The sequence below is a fragment of the Castor canadensis genome, chromosome 3 (assembly GCF_047511655.1).
Source record: "Castor canadensis chromosome 3, mCasCan1.hap1v2, whole genome shotgun sequence".
Classification (NCBI taxonomy): Eukaryota; Metazoa; Chordata; class Mammalia; order Rodentia; family Castoridae; genus Castor; species Castor canadensis.
The window spans coordinates 82,635,007-82,657,277 of NC_133388.1; the positions used below are offsets into that span (position 1 = coordinate 82,635,007).

General features: G+C 39.4%; 1 protein-coding gene across 1 annotated transcript in view; it reads right to left on the reverse strand.

Moving 5' to 3' along the window:
* The window catches only part of LOC141421230 (inhibitor of Bruton tyrosine kinase-like), a 1,912,155-nt gene that overhangs the window by 788,487 nt on the left and 1,101,397 nt on the right, over positions 1-22,271 (reverse strand). The window lies entirely within an intron of this gene.

Genomic DNA, 22,271 nt, shown 5'->3' on the forward strand with positions numbered 1-22,271 from the left:
ACCAACTTGGCAAGCACCAGAAGGACCTATCTCTCCCCAAGGTCTTCTGGGAGAATCCCTCCTGTTCAATATTGAAGTATGCCCTAATTAAAACTGTGTACCATTGAGGCAGACTAAAAGAGAAGAATTGACATTCCGTTATGGCCTAAATTAATATATGATAAAGGTGGCACCTCAAATCACTGGAAAACAATGAACTTTTTAAAAATGGTATTAGAAAAACTAGATTTGGGGAAAAAAAGAAAAAACTGAATCAATTCCTCATGTCATACTTCAAAAATAAATTTCAAGTAGATCAGAGAGCTAAATGCAAAAAAAATTAAATTATACAAGTATAAGAAGAAAGAAAAAATGAAAGGATTTGAGTGTTAAAGCAAATACCCATGCACTTGGAAACACAACCCACAAAAGCCAAAAGATGGAAGCAAGTCAAGTGTCAATCAGGGAGCAAAGTTCTTTCCCTAAAACCTTACACCACAGCAGCCTCACTGTGATACAAAACAATGTTTTCATTGCCAATATGCTGAAGGTCTGCTTCATGCTTTTATACTCTAAGTAATAAGAAAGTATACACAAATGTTGACTAAAATAACAATGTTTGCCCCAAAGATTAGGCCATGATTCTCTGTATCAATATTATGTTCAAATACTAAATCACATAATTTAAAATTAGTCTCTAAACATCTTAAAATAACTGCACAGAATCAGCTGAGAGGTGTTTCTACGTACATCAAAATGTTAATTATTCATTGCAGCATGACATTTACCAACTTAACTTTTGCAGTTTCTATATCCTTAAGTGGAATAATCACTAAACATGTTTTATCAAATCCAACTGACTATATACAGAAATGCTTTGGTGAGTTTGATCAGTATTTGAAGTGTACCTCTTATCCACTCTAACATCCAGTGTAGGCCATTTATCAATAAAATTTTTACCAACAATACATCTCTGATAATCTTCAGTCCTTCTCTGTATTTGCTAACTGCCTGCCTGCTATTTGCATGCTGTGGGAGATGACACTCCCATTATTAAATGTTTGCATTGGCAAATGGAGAGAACACTTGCTAGCTGGGAAGAAGGAGGGAAGATCAGTGGAAAAGTCCCCTTCTGTCCTTTCTTCCATGGCATTTACAAAGAGCCCCACAGCACTTTCTAGTCTTAGACTCGAACCTGAGGAAACCCAAGGGCAGACACATCTCATTTCACAAATTTCTGTCCCAGTCAGCACTTCCTAGGTAGCTCCTTGCCTTTAGCTTCCCCTGCTGCCATGAGGTCCAGCAGGCTCTGATGTCGCCTTTGTTCCCTCTTGCTTTTCTGCGGCCTCTGGAAGCCCACTCCACACACACATGCCCAGGACTTGCACATTTCACTGTCTCACCAGAGTCCTGACCCTCTGACATTGGCAAGTCTGGGCTTCAAAGCGATCTCCTTTTAAGTGGAAAGTATGGTACTTTCTTCATGACCAAACTAATGTAAACAGGTGCTGAGAGACACCTGAGACCAACTGACCACTCTCCACACCAGGAACCAGTCTTAAAGATCCCTCTCACTACCCTGGCCCAGATTCCCACATCCATCTGTTAACCATCTCTTACACCCGTGATGACAGCCAGGATCTTCTTGTGGAGCCAGTCTATCTTAAGTACTGGCAAAAAAGACACTGGGCTAAATTCTGGGCTGAGTCTTGCACATCTGTTCCAAGTTCAGAACTCATCAGCCTCATCATATTCAAGCCCATTCATTCTGCTCACATCTGGCAGCCTTGCTTCTGGGCCATACCTACCACTACTGACTATCTGAGATTTAGCTGCCCTTTGTGTGAGATGAGCCTGGAGTGCTCTGCTCCCCTATCCATCAAAACATAAATGGTTGTGAAGTTCAGTCAACTGCTAGGGTAGTTCTGGGCTCTGGAGATACAATAGTGAGCATGGAAGATGCTTAATAAGCCAGGCTCTGGTGGCTCATGCCTAGCTACTCAGGAGGCAGAGATGCAGAGAATCGTGGTTCATAACCAGCCAAGGCAAACAGTTTGCAAGACCCTGTCTTGAAAACCCCTTCACAAAAAAGGGCTGATGGAGTGGCTCAAGGTGAAAGCCCTGAGTTCAAGTTCTAGGACTGAAAAAAATGCTTAATAAGCTGCTGTTGGGTGATCTCAGTCTGCATTCCACAGATCCCTGGGCTTTGTTCTCTGAATCCCCTGTGGCCTAGGTTAGAGTGAAAATCAAAATAAAGGTAATAATATCCAATTCTAACATAAATACCAGAGCCTCATGTATTTATCACATACATTTTACTGACATCATTTCATATGATCTTAGAAAATACAGATTAGAGCTTATGGAAGCTTGTTGGTAATTATTCCTAGAGAATCAATTCTGGGATCACCAAGGAAGAAAAATATCAAGGACTGATCCCACCACATGGAATGACGGTTGCTCATGGGTTTTAAATACAATATTTGGCATGGGAAAACTTATTTCTAAAAAGTAGTATTAAAAACAAAAAATAAAGACAAAAGTGATATTGAATGACCTACTTCTTTCACCTACAAGACTCCAAAAAGATAGTGACCTCCCCACCCCCCCATAGCCCTTCAGCAACCACTCCATAGGAACGGAGCTATGTGGTCTCCACTTCCAAGCAGTACTCTACCACTGAGTAGATTTTGTTCTACACTCTTCTTTTAAAAATTCTGTAACCACATGGACATCCAAGCTACTCTGATACCTGTTGGAGAAAATGCTTCATGTAAGAAATTCTGATCTATTCTGCCTCCTGTGTCTGAGTTGGAATGGGTTCCTTTGGACTTCCAGAAATCCAGAGAGTTCAAATAAGGAGCACAGTTTCTTAAATGTCTACAGGAGTCCCTCTATTAGTGCAACTGAACTGCCTATAAAACCACCCATTTCTGGAATTGAAAGGAGAAAATCTCATCCAGACATCCCTGACAGTCCATAATTTTAGACACCTATTACCTGGCAGCCCCTCAACCCAGCTATACTCCCTTCCACAATAAATACCTCCAGTTCTTCATCCATTCTTCCACGGAGCTTGGGAGACTTTTCAACCACAGCATGCTCCATTATGGAAATTCTCCCCAGAGGACAAAACTGTGACCCCTGATTACAGATTCTCTGGTTTTTTATCTATGCACAGATAACTGTTCAGATCATGAAGAAAATTAGCTGGTTTTCAGGACATACATTTATCAACATAAGTAACTCCTTCAATGAGGCACAAGCCTAGGAAAGTGCTTCCAGGAAGGAAAGTGGCTATTATTGACACTTTATTACTATACTCACCATCCTCTCTCAGATCATTGAGAATTTGGAGAAAGGACAAAAAACAACCCAGAGGCAATAGTCTCCCATACTTAATTGTATCTTACTTCCAAGGAAATAAACACAGATGCCCCCAACTAAGTTCAGAGGTTGTTGAGGTGTAAAGGTTTCTATATGATCCCTGTTATTGACCAAGAGAGATCAGGGAGGTAAAGAGTAGCAATTCTCCTGTTACTTCTTTCTAACTCTCCAAATATCTCCAAGTAGTTTGGTACTCAAAACCATGACAGCTTCATATATCATGATGTTGAGAACAAAAAGCATTACTCAGATGAATCTGGGGACAATTATAGTAAGGATTAATTCCTTCTCAAAGTTTTCTTCTTCTGGCATTTCTGTGTTTTTCTAGTACACTCTTCAGTGTCTCTTAAGCTCCTATCTATGCACCCCAACCTGCAAAACAATGCACTTACTTGAAGCTACCAGGAGTTGATAGATTCTGGTTGGTTCCTTCAAATGAAGCTTGGTAATTTGTCATGGCTATAAACTTTCCTCTCAGGACTGCCTTTGCTGTGTCCCATAGGTTCCAGTCGGTTGTGTTTTCATTTTCATTGACTTCCAGGAACTTTTTAATTTCCTCTTTTATTTCATCAATGACCCATTTTTCATTAAGCATTGAGTTATTCAGTTTTCAGCTGTTTGCATGGTTTTTGTCTTTATTTTTATTGTTGAGTTCTAGTTTTATTGCATTGTGATCAGATAGAATGCATGGTATAGTATCTATTTTGTTATATTTGCTGAGGCTTGCTTTGTGCCCTAGGATATGATCTATATTGGAGAAGGTTCTGTGGGCTGCTGAGAAGAATGTATATTGTGTAGAAGTTGGATGAAATGTTCTGTAGACATCAAGTAGGTCCATTTGATCTATGGTATATTTTAGATCTAGGATTTCTTTATTGATTTTTTGTTTGGATGACCTATCTATTGATGATAATGGGGTGTTAAAGTCTCCCACAACCACTGTGTTGGAGTTAATATATGCTTTTAGGTCCTTCAGGGTATGTTTGATGAAATTGGGTGCATTGACATTGGGTGCATATAGGTTGATAATTATTTCCTTTTGGTCTATTTCCCCTTTTGTTAGTATGGAATGTCCTTCTTTATCTCGTCTGATCAATGTAGGTTTGAAGTCTACTTTGTCAGAGATAAGTATTGCTACTCCTGCCTGTTTTCAGGATGCCCCCCTTTTTGTAGTACTGGGGATTGAACTCAGGCCTTGTGCTTACAGGCAGTTGTTCTATTACTTGAGTATGCCTTAGCCTGAAGACCCAGAATATAACACAGAAAAGAAACATCACATCTGAATAATGCCAGGTAATTTCATACCCCAAATCCCTATTCAGCCCTTCTGAAAGTCTAGGATATCCTGGTGATGAATGCAGTTAAACAGATGCAGCATGTGCCTGGGAAGGTGGTCCTTTCAATGTTCTCACCACACAGACATTCCAGTGGAAGGGAGGAGGGATGCAAAGAAAGCACACACCTTGCAAATCAATAGGTAGGAAAGTGGTGGTCAGTCACTCTTAAACTCCTCACTTCAATAGTAGGTTAGAAAAGCACACAGGAAGAAAGCATCTGAGTAGTTTCAGGAGAGATGCTGCTGTTCCTGAGCCTTAGCCTTTCTTCTGCCCTCCAGAGATGATGCAGGTAAATGACCCTCTCCAGCCTTACAGGAAAATTGATGGGAGATTGGCACTGTTACAGTATCCTTGTTAGGCTATGTCTACAATCCCACCTTGCCTCAGTCTCAGCCAGGAAGTTGCTGGATGCCAATTCTGTTGTGGAGACAATACCACAAGAGAAAAAATGAAATTACTCCTAAAATGCAACAGTGGATTAAATTGATTTTGATAGGATGGTGACTAGAGGGAGGAAGCAGAAAGTGTGCTTCCTAAAGTAAACTCTCAGAGAGACACTGGAGATACACCTGGCACGAAAAACCACCAAGAAGAGACAAAACTCCAACACCTCCACACCCCCAGCCCACGCTCACCATCCCTACTCCATGTTAAACAGAGAAACCAGGAGGGCTCCTGCACTGCCAGACCCCAGCTCCTTACCAGCATGAGAGAAGCAGACCACCAGGTGAGCTAAGTGACATGTAGTACTTCCACAAAAAACCCTGGGACAAGTCAACATAGCCCCCTGGACACACTGACCCCAGCCCAGGGAAAAAAGAAAAAAAGCTGAATAATAAACAAGCAGCTGAAAAAAAAAAAAAAAGACGTAACAAAGAAGGCCGGGCACCCTGAGCTCCAAAGAGTGGGGAAGGGGCAATCCCTCAGGCAAACTTTAAATAAACAAGCTGGCCAGAGAAGGCAGGTGTGGCACCACTTCCCCCAGTGGGCTTGGAGAGAAGACGGCATCCAACAGTGACTAAAGTGTGGCATGCTCCACTGGAGAGTGGGGGAGGGGCACAACTCCACGTGAACTCTAAACAAAAAAGGACTGCAATTGCAACAGGTGGGTAAGGCTGTATACTGGAGAAAACAAAAGGAGCAAGCATCCAGGACAACTCTAAATAAACAAAGCCTGTGGGGTTAGGTGAGTGTAAAGCTCATTCCTGAGATCTACATAAATAAAGCCTCCAGCAGCAGCTGGCCGACAGTAGGTGGCAAGTGAGCCACAGCCTCAGATAGACATTCACAAAGCTGTCTCCAGACTTTTTTTTTTCCTCTTTAATGAGTCAACAACAAAACTATTACTCAAACACCAACACTAGGACTGGATGCTGAAGGACTAACAACAAATCTATTAAGACTGAAACTATTGCATTTGAACTTGGGAAATTTTATTTTATTTTATTTTTTATCCTCTCTATGTCTCTCTAATGCCTGTTTAGCTCACTGTTGATTAGTACACTATCTCCCCCTGTTTATTTCTTTGGCTCTGTTTTTTGTTTTGCTTTATTTTGTTTTGTTTCCCTTTTTCTTCACCTTCTCTGCTTTCCCTCTCCTCACATCCTTCCATTCTAGATATCACCACAGTTACTATTACAAGTGAGAAAATACCAAATTACACACAGTACAGGGAAAGTAACAGTAGCAAGGGCAATGATGGGAAGATGGAAAAAAGAGGAAAACCAATTTCACCCCAATAATAAATTAGTACAGGAAGCAGAGGGAAATGAAGAAAACAGATGCCCAGAGCCACACGCCAACAAAATGAAGATAAACTATGCAAAAGAACTCAATGAAGCCCACAAGAACTTTCTGAAAGAATAAATCCTGCAAATAATCAATGAGAATTTTATAGAGATGATACTGGATAAGTTTAACCAAAATGTGCAGTAGACATTCAAGAAATTCCAAGACAACAAAAATAAAGAATTTGAGAAAGCCCAAGAACAAGTAAAAGAAATAATAGAAGCACTGTGTAAACACCAAAGTAAAACAAAGAAAACAATAAATAAAGAGATAAATGAACTCAGGACAAAAACAGACAATATTAAAGAGGAAGTGACTCAGGATATGGAAAACCTCAGAAAAAAGAATGAAACAGAAATGCAAAACAAAATGGAAGGCCAATCCAGCAGACTAGAACAAGCAGAAGACAGAATCTCAGAACTCAAAGATGAAATGGAAATTAAAGGAAAAACTGAAGAACTATTAGTTAAACAACTCAAGACCTGTGAAAAGAAAATGCAAGAACTCACTGACTCCATCAAAAGATCAAACATGAGAATCATGGGCACTGAATAAGGAGAAAAGGTACAAGCAAAGGGAATGCATAATATATTCAACAAAATAATAACAGAAAATTTCCCAAATCTACAGAAAACTATGCCCATGAAACTACAAGAGGCCTCCAGAACACTGAATGGACCTGACCAAAATAGAACTACCCCATGACATATTATCATTAAAAAAACAAGTACAGAGACTAGAAAAAGAATATTGAAGGCTGTAAGAGAGAAAAAACAAAAAACATACAAGGTAAACCCATCAAAATCACAGCATACTTCTCAACAGAAACATTAAAACTAGAAGAGCTTGGGGTGAGATCTTCCGGGCACTGCATGAAAATAACTTCAACCCTAGCATACTCTACCCAGCAAAACTATCATTCAAAATAGATGGAGCAATAAAAGTCTTCCATGATCAGCAGAAACTGAAACAATATACGACCACAAGACCACCACTACAAAAGATTCTTCAAGGGATTCTGCACACAGAAAGTGAAACTCAACAAAACCATGAAAGGGCAGGCAGTACCAAACTACAGGAAAAGAAAAAGCAAGAAAGTAGAGAGCAACATCGATTTAGCTACACACAATCAAACCCTCAAACAACTAAGAAAACTAAATGACAGGAATCACCACATATCTATCAATACTAAAACTAAATGTTAACAGACTAAACTCCTGTTGAGAAAGTTCTTACCTATACCTACTAACTCTAGAGTATTTCCTACTCTTTCCTGTATGAACTTCAGAGTTTGTGGTCTGATACTAAGATCCTTGATCCATTTTGAGTTAATATTGGTATAGGGTGATATACATGGATCTAGTTTCAGTTTTTTGCAGACTGCTAACCAGTTTTCCCAGCAGTTTTTGTTGAAGAGGCTGTCTTTTCTCCATTGTACCTTTTTAGCGCCTTTGTCAAAGACAAGTTGGTTATAGTTGTGTGGCTTCATATCTGAGTCCGCTATTCTGTTCCACTGGTCTTCATGTCTGTTTTTGTGCCAGTACCATGCTGTTTTTATTGTTATTGCTTTATAATACAGTTTGAAGTCAGGTATCGTGATACCTCCAGCATTGTTCTTTTAACTGAGTATTGCCTTGGCTATTTGTGGCCTCTTGTTTCCATATAAATTTAATGGTAGATTTTTCAATCTCTTTAATGAATGTCATTGGAATTTTGATGGGAATTGCATTAAACATGTAGATTACTTTTGGGAGTATAGACATTTTTACTATGTTGATTCTACCAATCCATGAGCATGAGAGATTGCTCCACTTTCTATAGTCTTCCTGAATCTCTTTCTTCAGAAGTTTATAGTTTTCCTTGTAGAGGTCATTCACATCCTTTGTTAGGTTTACACCTAGATGTTTGATTTTTTTTTGAGGCTATTGTAAATGGAATTGTTTTCATACATTCTTTTTCAGTTTGTTGAAAATTAATGTATAGAAATGTTAATGATTTTTCTGTGTTGATTTTATATCCTGCTACCTTGCTATAGCTATTGATGATGTCTAGAAGCTTCTGAGTAGAGTTTTTTGGGTCTTTAAGGTATAGGATCATGTCGTCTGCAAATAGGGATATTTTGACAGTTTCTTTACCTATTTGTATTCCTTTTATTCCTTCTTCTTGTCTAATTGCTCTGGCTAGGAATTCCAGTACTATGTTGAATAGGAGTGGAGATAGTGAGAATCCTTGTCTAGTTCCTGATTTTAGAGGGAATGGTTTCAGTTTTTTTCCATTAAATATAATGCTGGCTGTAGGTTTGTCATATATAGCTTTTATAATGTTGAGGTACTTTCCTTCTATTCCTAGTTTTCTTAGAGCTTTTATCATGAAATGGTGTTGGATCTTATCAAAGGCTTTTTCTGCATCTATTGAGATGATCAAGTGGTTTTTGTCTTTGCTTCTGTTAATGTGGTTTATTACGTTTATTGATTTTCGTATGTTGAACCACCCCTGTATCCCTGGGATGAAGCCTACTTGGTCGTGGTGAATGATCTTTTTGATGTGTTATTGAATTCAGTTTGCTATTTTGTTGAGGATTTTTGCGTCAATGTTCATTAAGGAGATTAGCCTATAGTTCTCCTTTTTGGAGGTGTCTTTGCCTAGTTTTGGGATAAGTGTAATACTGGCTTCATAAAATGTGTTAGGCAGTTTTCCTTCCCTTTCTATTTTGTGGAACAGTTTAAGGAGGGTTGGTATCAGTTCTTCTTTAAAGGTCTGATAGAATTCAGCAGAGAATCCATCAGGTCCTGGAGTTTTTTTGAGGGGAGACTCTTGATTGCTGCTTCAATTTCATTTTGTGTTATAGATCTACTGAGGTGATTAATTTCCTCTTGGTTCAGTTTTGGATGATCATATGTATCTAGAAATCTGTCCATTTCTTTAAGATTTTCAAATTTATTTGAATATAGGTTCTCGAAGTAGTCTCTGATGATTTCCTGAACTTCCATGGTGTTTGTTGTTACCTCCCCTTTGCATTCCTATTCTGCTAATTTGGGTTTTTTCTCTCCTCATTTTAGTTAGGTTTGCCAGGGGTCTGTTGATCTTGTATATTTTTTCAAAGAACCAATTTTTGTTTCATTAATTGTTTGTATGGTTTTTTTGGTTTTTATTTCATTGATTTCAGCTCTTATTTTTATTACTTCTCTCCCTCTATTTGTTTTGGGATTTGCTTGTTCTTGTTTTTCTAGGAGCTTGAAATGTACTATTAGGTCATTGATTTGGGATCTTTCAGTCTTTTTAATATATGCACTCATGGCTATAAACTTTCCTCTCAGGACTGCCTTTGCTGTGTCCCATAGGTTCCGGTAGATTGTGTTTTCATTTTCATTGACTTCCAGGAACTTTTTAATTTCCTCTTTTATTTCATCAATGACCATTGTCCATTAAGTAATGAGTTATTTAGTTTCCAGCTGTTTGCAAGTCTTTTGTCTTTACTTTTGTTGTTGAGTTCTAGTTTTATTGCATAGTGATCAGATAGTATGCACAGTATAATTTCTGTTTTCTTATATTTGCTGAGGCTTCCTTTGTGCCCTAAGATATGATCTATTTTGGAGAAGGTTCCATGGGCTGCTGAGAAGAATGTGTATTGTGTAGAAGTTCGATGAAATGTTCTGTAGACATCAAGTAGGCCCATTTGATCTATGGTATATTTTATATCTTGGATTTCTTTTTTTTTTTTTTCACTTTTCTTTTATTATTCATATGTGCATACAAGGATTGGTTCATTTCTCCCCACTGCCCCCACCCCCTCCCTTACCACCCACTCCGTCCCCTCCCTCTCCCCCCCCAATACCCAGCAGAAACTATTTTGCCCTTATTTCTAATCTTGTTGTAGAGAGAGCATAAGCAATAATAGGAAGGAACAAGTATATCTTGGATTTCTTTATTGATTTTTTGTTTGGATGACCTATCTATTAATGATTATGGGGTGTTAAAGTCTCCCACGACCACTGTGTTGGAGTTAATATATGCTTTTAGGTCTTTCAGGGTATGTTTGATGAAATTGGGTGCATTGACATTGGGTGCATATAGGTTGATAATTGTTATTTCCTTTTGGTCTATTTCCCCTTTTTTTAGTATGGAATGTCCTTCTTTATCTTGTTTGATCAATGTAGGTTTGAAGTCTACTTTGTCAGAGATAAGTATTGCTACTCCTGCCTGCTTTTGGGGGCCATTGGCTTGGTAAATCTTCTTCCATCCTTTCATCCTAAGCCTATGCTTATTTCTGTCAGTGAGATGGGGTCTCCTGTAAGCAATAAATTGTTGGATCTTCCTTTTTAATCCATTTCATCAAGCAGTGCCTTTTGATGGGTGAATTAAGTCTGTTAACATTAAGTGTTAGTACTGATAGGTATGTGGTGATTCCTGTCATTTAGTTGTCTTAGTTGTTTGAAGGTTTGATTGTGTGTATCTAAGTTGAGGTTACTCTCTACTGTCTTGCTTTTTCTTTTCCTGTGGTTTGGTGCTGCCTAAATTAAGTTGGGTTTCACTTTCTGTGTGCAGAATCCCTTGCAGAATCTTTTGTAGTGCTGGCTTTGTGGTCACATACTGTTTTAGTTTCTGCTTATCATGGAAGACTTTTATTGCTCCATATATTTTGAATGATAGTTTTGCTGGGTAGAGTATCCTAGGGTTGAAGTTATTTTCATTCTGTGCCCAGAAGATCTCACCCCACGCTCTTCTAATGTTAATGTTTCTGTTGAGATGTCTGCTGTGATTTTGATGGGTTTACCTTTGTATGTTACTTGTTTTTTCTCTCTTACAGCCTTCAATATTCTTTCCCTAGTTTCTGAACTTGTTGTTTTAATGATGTTATGTCATGGGGTAGTTCTATTTTGATCTGGTCTGTTTGGTGTTCTGGAGGCCTCTTGCATCTGTATGGGAATATCTTTCTCTACATTTGGGGAATTTTCTGTTATTATTTTGTTGAATATATTACGCATTCCCTTCGCTTGCACCTCTTCTCCTTCTTCAACCCCCATGATTCTCAAATTTGGTCTTTTGATGGAGTTAGTGAGTTCTTGCATTTTCTTTTCACAGGTCTTGAGTTTAATTAATAGTTCTTCAGTTTTTCCTTTAATTACCATTTCATCTTCGAGTTCTGAGATTCTGTCTTCTGTTTATTCTATTCTGCTGCATTGGCCTTCTGTTTTGTTTTATAATTCTGTTTTGTTCTTTTTTCTGAGGTTTTCCATATCCTGGGTGGTTTCATCTTTAATGTTGTCTATTTTTGTCCTGAGTTCATTTATCTGTTTTTAATCGTGTTCTCTGTTTCACTTTGGTGTTTATACAGTGTTTGTATGGTTTCCTTTATTACTTCTTTTGCTTTTTCAAATTCTCTATTTTTGTTGTCTTGGAATTTCTTGAGAGTTTCCTGTACATTTTGGTTGACCATATCCAGTATCATCTCTATAAAATTCTCATTGAGTACCTGTAGTATGTCTTCTTTTAAATTATTGGAGTCTGGATCTGAATATCTATTTTCTTCATTTCTCTCTGGCTCCTGTACTAATTTTTTGCTGTGGGGAAACTGGTTTCCCTGTTTTTTCTGTCTTTCCATCATTGCCCTTGATATTGTTATTGTCCCTGTACTGTGTGCAATTAAGTATTTTCTGGCTTGTAATAATAGAACTAGTGACATTTAGAATGGAAGGGTGAGAGGGGATGGAAAGCAAAGAATTTAAAGGAAAAGGGAAAAACAAATAATCAAATAGAAAAAAAAACAAAACAAAGAAACAAAAAAGTTTCAAAGATATAAACAGGGAGAGACAGTGTACTAATCAACAGTAAGCTGAAAGGTATTAGAGAGACAGAGAGAGGGTTGAAAATAAAAAATAAAAGAGTAAAGATAAGAATAAAAATTAAAAATTAAGTAAATGAAACAAAAAATGTATAGATACATAGATAGATAGATAGATAGATATAATAAAACAAAATAAAAAATAAAAACCTCCAAGTTCAAATGCAATGAAATTTCAGGCTTAATAATTTTGGTGTTCATCCCTCAGCCTCCAATCCTGGAGATGGTGCCTCAGATGTTGTTCTGTAGTTGTCTCATCAAAGGGGAGACATAAAGTAGAAGAAAACTGCTCCAAAAAAAAATCCCACCAAATGTCCCAAGTTCAAATGCAATACAGTTTAGTAAGTTTTTTAGCATGCAGGTGTAGTTCAGTTGTTTTCTCATCAAAGGTAGGGAGAGAGAAAAAAAACAGTCTGGAGACAGTTCTGTGAATAGTATCTGCGGCTATGGCTTGCCTGCCCACTGCTGTCAGCCTGCTGTTACTGGAGGCATTATTTATGCAGATCTCTGGGGTGAGCTTAGCCCTAACCTGGTCCTGCAGGCTTTGTTTACTCAGAGTTCTCCTGTGTGTGAGCCTCTGCTACAAGCTTTCCCCTTTCCAAGCACACTGGGGGAGGTGACTGCACCCACTTTCTCAGGCCTGCGTGTTTATTTGCATTTCACGTGGGAAGTGGGTCTTCCCCCCTCTCCTGTGGAGTTTTCCTCCCACCCCTGCTTTTACAAGCTTTCCCACTCCTGATTGCTGGGCATGTGCTGCCGCTCCTGCCAACCAGTGTGTTTGTTTACAGCTCACATGGGAGGTGGGTCTTCCCCCCTTCCTGTGGAGTTTTCCCCCTTCTTCGGAGCTCAGGGCACCCCACCCTCTTTGCCATGTGTCTTTATTGTTCTTATTGCTTATTAATCAATTTTTCTTTTTTCCCCGGTGGGGGTTGGTCTGTCCAGGGGGCTATGCTGATCTGGCCCAGGGTTGTCTGTGGGAGTACCATGTACTGTTTAGCTCACCTGGTCCACATCTTCCCAAGCTGTCTGAGCACGGGCAATTGGCGGCCCAGGGGCCCTCCTGGTTTCTCTGTTTAACCTTTCAAAAGGTTAAAAGTTTGTAAACTTTCAAAGTTTTACCTCTTCTCAGTGGCCTTGCCTGAAAGGTGTGTCTCCAGTGTTTCTCCAAGATTTCACTGTAGGAGTCACGCTTTCTGCTTCCTCCCTCTAGCCACCATCTTGGAATCCCCAGATGCAATGCCCCATATTCATTCTTGAATAGAAAGTACATCAACCATATTCACCTTCTTTACTTTTTTCATTTATCTTCCCCCTCTCATTAGTGCCTTCCCCTTAGCATAATCTGTTCTCCATTCTTCTCTTTTCTCTTTTAATATAAATTTAGAAATCCTGGGATTTTGTATTATAATATCTAAACAAAGAAACTATTTCTTTACATACATATAATACTTTCTAAAAATATGTAAATACACAAAGATTAAGTAGACATTACCCATAATTAATTAAAATAGAACATTATGTTTTCTCAGTTTATGAGATAACATATTGTCATGCACTTCTTCACTTTTACAATACTAAACTGCCAGCTTCCTCAAAACATCCTTCTTTTCTTTGATTTCATCAGTAAAATAGACTATAGCTAAACTTCACATTCATTCTCACTTGAAATTCTGCTCTCACCAAGCCCACACACACTAATCCTGGTGTCCTCATTCTTAGCATCCTTTCCACACAAGCATCTGAGCATGCAGAGCTTAGGATTCCACTTCTGAGCAACAGTAGTCTGTGTGACTGCCAGGCCCTAGTTCCCAGCTCTCCAATACTTTCACATGGTGTTTGCAGGACACTCAGTTGCCATCATGTCCCAAGGCATTCAAATTCTAGAGCTGTCTAGAAGGGTCAGAGAAGAAAAGAATCAAAATGCCCACCCAACACCATATAATCAGAAATACACATCTATTTTAAATAATTTCTGTGGAATCGTGTTTACTTAAAGAAAATATTCACTAATTTAAAAAGGAGAATTCTAATGGCACTTACAGATGCAAATGACCTCCATGAAAATGGAAGGCCCAGAAAGGACGTGGCCTCAAGCCACTTTCTGGGTTCACACCAAGAAATGGACCCTAGTCTCAACTCCAAGCCAGTGATCTTCCAAGAATACAGCCTTCCTTACACTTCTCTCCCAGACTGTCTAGCCTCATGGTCATGCAGCCTGCTGCTTTGAAATGCATCTGGAAATGTCTCATGTGGCATTGACTAACCCATTCCCTCTCCCTCTTCTGGCCTGAACTCTGTCTTCATGGGAGTCCAGCACCCACACATTTCAGTAAAGAGATACTGTTTGTAGAACCTCAGTGTCTTCCACAGGATTCCCTGTGGGAATGTGGCTCTACAACTGAATGAACTTCTATGAGGTATCATTTTATATCTCTGGACTAAAGAATCTGCAAAAGAGTCATAGCATAAGATGATACTGAGTGCATGAAGTTCCTTACAAGATACCATGTACAAAAGGGGGTAACAATGAAGAAGAATGAAATCTTATCATTTGCAGGTAAATGGATGGATCTGGAGAATATCATCCTGAGCGAGGTCAGCCAGGCCCAGAAGACCAAAAATTGTATGTTCTCCCTCATATGCGGACTTTAGATCAAGGGCAAACACAACAAGGGTATTGGACTTTGATCACATGATAAGATGAGAGCACACAAGGGAGGTATGAGGATAGGTAAGAAACCCAAAAAACTAGATAGCATCTGATATCCTCAATGCAAAGGAACCAATGCAGAAACTTTAAAATGACAGAAGCCAATAGAAGAAGGGGACCAGGTACTAGAGAAAAGGTTAGTTCGAGAAGAATCAATTTAGAATGGAACACATATGCACAGGAAAGCAATGAGAGGAATTTCCCTGTATAGTTATCCTTACCTCAACTAGAAAAAACTCTTGGTCCTCCTTATTAATGTTTATACTCTCTCTTCAACAAAATTAGAGATAAGGGGATAACAGTTCCTGCTCAGAAGCAAGGGGATGGGAGAGAGAGAGAAAGGGGGAGCAGGGGGAAGGGAGGAGAAATGACCGAAACATTGTATGCACATATGAATAAAAGAAAAAAAGGGGGGGGCAACAGTAAATATTGACTCTCTTATTTGTCTTCTTACTTCTGTCCCAGCTCTGGAAATAAAGGAGAAACTTACACCAAGCAACCTTTTTAATACAGCTGTCATATTCACTGTCCTTTCAGTACCACTCTACTTTCCTCCAAGTCAATGCCCTTCAACTCTTCATTGGCTCCCTCTACATATTTGAGAGTTTATTTATCTCAAAATATCTTCTTTTGTGAGACGTCACCTTCCAGCCTGAGACAAGACTTCCTAGACACAGCCTCAAGCTGAACTTGACCTGTCAGGTATTGAGAAAACCAGACAAGTAGATCTTGTCCTCTGACCTACTGAGCAGTTCAGTAGATGTCAGGCCTATGGGTTTGGCTGCTGGAAGCAATGCCACAGGTATTTCCATTGCATAGGCTTGAGCTAAGGATAGTGAGTTCTGTAGAAAAGAGAGAGGAGAACACCCATGTGAGGAAATCTCCCCTAAACGGAGTTGTTCAGTCTTGGGAACAAGAACAGAGGCCCTCACAAGGCTCCAGCCTCTTTCAGGTGACCTTAGGAAGTCCCTTCCCCCCATGAAGAAGAAATTTGCTCTCATCTCTTTCTTATCTTCCAAAAAGTTCCAAAAGTGTGGGACCCAAGCTTCTCTAACGGATTGGAAAGGACTCAGGAGAACGTATGAGAAAACTACCTCCTGGTGGACTCATCCTGTGTTAGATTAGAAGGATGGATTCAGCAGACTGTGAGTCATCGCTTTGCCACTTCCCCAGCTCTCCCTTGTTTTTCCTACTTTCCCTCTGGTTTCTATGCTTCACACAGTCCCCACTGTGCACAGAGTTTTCCTTCAACCTCTTAGGGTTGCTTGCTAAAGAAGATAATGGCCAATTATGAAACATGAGGTAACATGCATTTATGTAACAATCTCTTGTAAATCCAAAAAGACACAAAGTAAAATGGTGTCACTGTGACATATTGTCACACAGGTTCACAGTTTCAATTTGGGAAAGGGAAAAAAATATCTAAGGCAGATGGTGATGACTGTTGTACAATGTGCATATACTTAATGTTACTGAAATACACAAATGAAAATGTTCGGATATTGCAATACAATTGCATTTTAAAACTTTTAAACAACCTCTGAAAATATAAAAGGAATAAAGCTCTAATGGAGTAAGGCACTGTCTGGAGATCCTGAGCAGTCAGCCCCTCTGCACATGGAAGGCATTGCTGAGCTCCTTTTTCCTCTAAAGCACTCAGCTTTCCAGGCCCATAAGGAGAAGCCCCAGGTCTGGCTGATCCTACACATCCACAGCGGCCTCAATCCAGCTTTCTCCCCTGTGAATGTGACAGCAAAACAGCAGCTGTGGTGAGAGAGACCCAGAGACACCATCTGAAGAGGGGGCTGGGCAGGAAAGGAGAGGATGAGTGCAGGCACAGGGAAGAGGGCATGGGGCACAGTGACCATTCTCCTGAGTTTATCCTACTGGGAGTTCAGTGGGCTTCACGGGTGGACATGAAGGACTTTTCCCATCACCCAATATTTCTTCAAACACATTTTTGTTGTAGTTGTCAATCCTGTTTTCACCTTATGGACCTCTCTTTACAGCGCACCTAGAGTTCTACAAGTCCAGGCCTATTTATTTTCCTTCCTTCCTCTTTTTTATACACAAAGTACTGAGGCAATTGCACATTTATCAGTAAAAACTTCACAAGAATAGCCCAACGACCCTCCCTGCACGGTGGCTCAGCTCAGACACAGATGTTTTTGCTTTTGGCCATGACAGAAAAGTTATGATCAGCTCGGTGTGGTCCACTGAGACAGGGCCCAGAGGGGAGCACTGGGGAGCTCACAGGGGCAACTACCTGCCAAAATTAAGTGGTCCTCAGGAATCTCTGGGAGAGTGGGGGCCTGATCCTCGTGTAGGTGATAGTTTAACCCTAGAGGATGTCCCAATAACTCAAAGGACAATTATCTACCACAAAAATGTGATATTACTGCTAAAGATGTAAGCAATCAGCTTCAAAAATTGTGAAAGTGCTCATGATTCTGTGCGACAGGATGCACTTAACTGGTAACCAATTGCTTTAAGGATGATATTATAATCTATTATCTTTGATTTTCTATGGTTACAAAAGTGCATACATTTTATGTTAGCAGATATATAGTAACTCAATGTGATAACCTACAGTTATTTGATTAATCATTCCAACATTGGTGAGTACAATCATGGTTTGTAAATTGATGAGAGATAACAGGCATAAATTAACAAGGGTTATAAGGCAATAATATCCTCCAGAGGGAACACTCATTCCTGGGGCAGAGAATGAAACTGAGAACAAATTTGATGTTTTCAAGGTTTGGTGTAATGACTGGTTCAACAGATGCAAAATCACCATAAGCATTGTGTCAGTTTGATACGAGATTTCAGAAGTGTTTTGCTATCTCTACGAATTAAAAAAGAACCAAGAGGATTCATGCAGTAGAGTGCCTGCCTAGCAAATGCAAAGTCTGAGTTTAAACCCCAGAATACCACCCCCAAAAAAGAATTGAAAGAAGTAATCTAAAATGTCAGGTTGACTGTTTGGGTTCTACACAGAAAGATATGTTAAAACTTAACATTCAAAAGCTAATAGTCATATGATTGAAGTGCATAGTATGCTCATGTGAACAGTTCATAATAAAATCCATTTTTCTAAAAAATAGTGAAGATTTATTACTTCCCCAAGTTATAGCAATATTTACATTGCAAATTCTGTGTGTGTGTGTGTGTGTGTGTGTATGTGTACCCTACATCCCACCAACAGCCTCCAGTCAAGTTTCCAATTCAATCAAGTTTGACAAGACAAGTGTTTTATCTTTTTTGACTTTTTATGTACAAAGAAAACTTGTCAGCAAATTTTAATATTCTGATCACTAAAATCAGTCAAACATCAACACAATAAATATTATTTTTTGTGTAAAATAAATAAGTAAATAAACAAGCTTATAATCACAACTACTCCAGAGGGGTAAGAAAATTAAAAGGTAATAACAGGAGATCCCATCTGAAAAAATGAACTAAAGCAAAAAGACCACTGGGTGTGGTGCGAGTAAGAGGCCCTTGGTTCAAACACCAGTATCAAGAAAAAAAGAAAAACAGAAGCCATCAATGGATCAGTATATAAAGAAAATATAGCATACATTTAAAAGAATGAAATTCTTTTCCTTTGCTGGAAAATGGATGGAGCTGGAGATCATCACAATAAGTGAAATGAGCCATTCCCACAAACAAACATAGTACATGTTATCTCTCATTTGTGGAAGTTCAGGAGTAAAAAAAGAAAAAGAAGAGATTACTAGACAGGTGGAAGGAAACTAGAGAAGGAAGGCAGGGGGAAGGTGAGGGGAATAATGGCAGGGTCAATATGATGAGAGTACACTGTGTGCAAGTAGGTAAGCATAATGAAACTCAACTACACACAAGTAAGATGCACCAATAAAAATGCTCTTTAAAAAATAATTAAATAAAAGAAGTTGAGCTATGATCAGGCTTTTCTATAGTGTTCTTTGGAGAGGCTAGAGCTTGGCACTCTTAAATTTACAAAAAAAGATTCTTGGACTTTTGAAAAAATTTAGCTCTACAAAGGTTAAGACTGGATGGAGAGGAGCTACATTAGCAGTAGGCAACTGCCTAGTCGTATTGTAGGGTGAACAGACTGCACATTTGCTGATGCTAAAGTCCCCCAATAGTCTCTTCCTCCTTGCTGAGAGTCCAGTATTCCTCCTGGTGACTGTGGTCACGCTCACCGGCAACTGCCTGACAATATGCTTCTTGCAACACTCACCACGCAGAGCTATGTGGGAGGGAAGACATATGACAAAAGCTGGTCTTGAAAGTTAAAGTCAGGAGTGTTAAAAGTTGGAAGTGGCAAGTGCCACTTGAGCATGGGCAGATGTTCCCACTCCTGTTTTTTGGTAGTTGCTCTGCTGCAACTACAGAATCTACTGAATCAGGCCAGTGACTATCCCCATCCCCAGAGGCCTGGCATACAGAGCTGACCTTCCCACAGTGCTCCTCTCAGACTGTCTCTAAGGTCCCATCCTTGGCTCACTCATCCCCAGAAGTTAACAGATCTCCAGATCTATCACTGGATAATCAGTGCAAAGAAATTACAGAGAACCACTTACACTCCTCTGTGCTCTTCCCTCTTTATCCCTAGGGCTAAATGACTTAGGGAGACAAGTATGAGCTGAGATCCAGATTTATTAGGAACTCTTTCTCTTCCCCTATGCCCTATAACTGGACACAACATTTAAGAACTGTTCCTTGTGTATCTAACATGCCAATGTGGAAACTTACTATGTACCTGATTCAGAATGGGAAAGAAAGAACTTAAAGTTGTTTCAGTTGAGAGGTCAGTTGGGAGCCACTGAACAAATGGAACCAGAATGCAAAGGACCTGGGCTCTCCCAGGCTTGAGATAAAGTGTAATATGGTTCATTAGCATTTCTCCAAAAAAGCAGAGGGCTGAGGTGGATGACGCTGAAGATGTTGATACCACAAGGCCTGTAACTCTCATCAGTACACATCATACACTTTTGCACTTGCTCTCCTGCTCTAACAGGGCCTTTAACTCTACGCCCCCCTTTAGCGAACAAACCTTAGAATAAAACGTTATGCTGCATACTTGACAGGTTTAGAAATTCAGAATTCACAGTAATACTACTCTTAGTATTAGAAACCTCATATATAGAGAGATTTAACTTTGAAGGTAACCAAATAGGCAAGGAAACCTAACATAATAACAAAAAGTATCTTAAACAATTATACACATGCATGTTATGATTTTAACGTAAACATTTAAAATGGGAACTTTTTTAGGTGGTGTGGTGGAGCACAACTGTGACCCAGCACCTGTAAAGCTGAGGCAGGAGGGTCCTGACCTCAAGGTCAGCTTGAAATCCTGTCTCAAAAAACTAAATAGGAATGTAATTGATGTTGTATCCCTCTCTATTTGTTACCTTTTCTCTTATATGCATATTAAGCAATTGCATCATTAATTAGTGTGGTATGAAGTAATTAACTTTAGGACTAAATAACTATTAACATGTATGATAAAATTTTAAAAATATCTCTTTTCTCTTTCTCATTTATGTATCACTTTAATTTCTTTCTTATCTTTTCATAGAAATTTAGATTTTTGGACACCTTATTGGGTTCTTTTAATAGACAAAGAAATCAAACTCTTGCATACATACAATACGATTTAAAATATGGAAACATGCAAATGTTAAGTGGACATTACCTGTATTTAATTAAAACAGCATATCTTCTTTCTCTGTTTTATGAAAATAAAATATTATCACTTCTTTATCCTTTTTGCCAGAATATTTAGACAAACTGCCAGCCTCTTCAGAACATGTTTTTTCTCTAATATAATCAGTAAAGATTACAGTCAAACTTTGCATTCACTCGCACTTGAAGCTCTGCTCTCACCAAGCCCACACACTCTAATCCTGGTGTCCTCACCCTAAACATCCTTTCCACACAAGCATCTGAGAATGCAGTGCTTAGGGTTCCATTTCTGAGCAACAGCAGCTTGTGTGACTGCCAGGCCCTAGTTTCCAGCTCTCCAGTAGTTTCCGTCACATGGTGTCTGCAATCCTGCAGACACCAGCTCTTTTTCTCTGGGTGCCATCATGTCCAAGGGCATTTAAATTGTGGAACTGCCTAGACCAGGTAAAGAAGAAAGGAACCAGAAAGCCTACTCCACACCAGCTTATCAAAGATGCACGTCTGGTTAAAATTTTTCTTAGGTTCCATGTTTACTTAAAGAAAATAATCACTGCTTAAGAAAGGAAAAATTTAAAGGTGCTAGGAGACAGAAACCACCTCCATAAAAGGAGGAAGGCCTGGAAAGAAAGTGTCCACACACCTCTTTGTGAATTCACAACAAAAGCAAAACTGGACCAACTTCCAGCTAGTGCTCCTTTAATCAGAGGGCTTTCCTTACACTCTTCTTTCCCAGATCCTCTAGACACATGGCTATGCAACTGGTTGCTCTCCAATTCATCTGGAAATGTTTCATGTGATACAATTAATCCATTCCCTCTGGCCTGAAATCCACCTTTGTGGGGGACCAGTCACCTACAGAAAGCCTCAGTGTCTTTCACACAGGATTCCCTGTGGCAATTTGACTCTTCAAGTGGATGAATGTTTATGAGAGTTCATATTGCATCTCTGGACTAAAGTAATACAGAAGAATGAGTGAAGTTCCTTATAAGAAATCAAGTATTAAAAAGGCAACAATAAATGCTTGTTATCCTTGTTCTTTTACCTCTTCTGTCCCAGCTCTGGAACCATAAAGAGAGATTCCCATTGGACATCCTGATAGTCCTCAATTAAAATTACAGTCCTTCTAGTACTACTCTACTCTCCTCCAAGCGAATCATCTCCAGGTCTTGGTTGGCTCTCTTTGTGTGCTAGGGAATCCATTCATCTCCCAGCCTTGATCCTCTGTTGGAATTCATGTTATAGCCTGAAGCAAGGCCTCCTAGATACAGCCTCAAGCTGAGCTAACCTGGCACGTAATAGAAAATCAGACCAGGGCAAGAAGATCCTGCCCTTCAACCTAGGGGCAGCTCAGTAGATGCTCAGGCCTATAGGTTTGGCTTCTGGAAGCTATACCACAGATATTTCTATTGCATAGGCTTGAGCCAAAGATAGTGATCTTTGTAGAAAAGACAGAGGGAAACACCCGTCTGAGAGCTCACCCTTAACTGTTCTGTCCTGGGAATAAGAGAAGATTCCCTCACAAGGATCCAGCCTCTCCATGAAGAAGAAA